The sequence below is a fragment of the Triticum dicoccoides genome, chromosome 2B (assembly GCF_002162155.2).
Source record: "Triticum dicoccoides isolate Atlit2015 ecotype Zavitan chromosome 2B, WEW_v2.0, whole genome shotgun sequence".
In the NCBI taxonomy this organism is placed as follows: Eukaryota; Viridiplantae; Streptophyta; class Magnoliopsida; order Poales; family Poaceae; genus Triticum; species Triticum dicoccoides.
In genome coordinates, this window is record NC_041383.1 from 744,941,217 (window position 1) to 744,942,481 (window position 1,265).

Genomic DNA, 1,265 nt, shown 5'->3' on the forward strand with positions numbered 1-1,265 from the left:
TGATCTCCCAGACGCCATCCTTGAGGAGATCATCTCGCTTCTCCCCACCAAGGATTGTTGTCGCACACAAGTCCTCTCAACTCGGTGGCGCCCTCTTTGGCGCACGGCGGCCCTCAATCTCGACTGTCGTCAAATATCTGTCCTTCCTGTATTTGATCTCCTCAAAGCCATCGTCTCTTCTCACTAGCAGGGCCCCGTTCAATGTCTCTGCATCCCGACACGCTACCTACTGTTCATACCCGGCATGGTGGACACTTGGCTGACATCCCCTGAATTCAGAAAACTCCAGCAGTTTGAGTTGTACCATTACCACAAAAGTTTCATACCACGAACACATCAATAATTCGTGCCCACACCACCTTTGTCCATCTCGTGGTTTTCCTCCTCTCTCCACACCGCCACCTTTGCCCGGTGCCATCTACCAGACAATCTGGTACAAATGCTTCGACTCCCACTGCTAAAAAAACTTTCGCTTGTGGTGGTTTATCTGTCGGAGGCCTCACTGCACAGCATCATCCACTCCAGTTGCCCTGCCCTAGAGCGCTTGCTGATTGTTTTGGGAATAGAAATCCGTATCAGTTGTCTCCAAATAAAGTCGCCTCACCTTAAAAGCATTGGAATTTGTTTTGAAGGACAGCAGCTCATCATCGAAGATGCCCCTTCACTTCAAAGGTTGCTCCTTGACAATTTTTATAGACCTTCACAAATAACCGTCGTCTCTGCGCCCAAACTGGAGACCTTGGGTGTAATTCATGACTCGTTTAATGATCACAAGGAGTTGATGTTTGGGTCCTCACTTTTTCAGCTACCGTATATTATCATCTACACATTTGTAATCATAAGCTGCATTTTTCATTTGTGCGCATAAGTTTTGTATCATCTTGGAGTACACTTTGGTTACTAATATTATGTTATATGCTCAATGAAGAGTTCTTCCATTGATAGCCTATCAATGCTGCTGGATTCTGTCAAGATCATATATATATATATATATATATATATATATATATATATATATATATATATATATATATATATATATATATATATATTATGATAACACCCCTTAAGACCTTATTCTGCACACCCGGGGCTTATTCTGATAACAGTCTTGAACACACGAAAACGAACAGCGTCGCCGGCCACTCTCGTCTCCCGTGCCCAGGCCGATGCAGTTAACCCCCACTATCTCCTCCTTCCTCCCGCACGCTCATGCCCCACCTCCCCCACCCGCAACCTGCGAGCCCACCCAAGCTGTCGCCCCA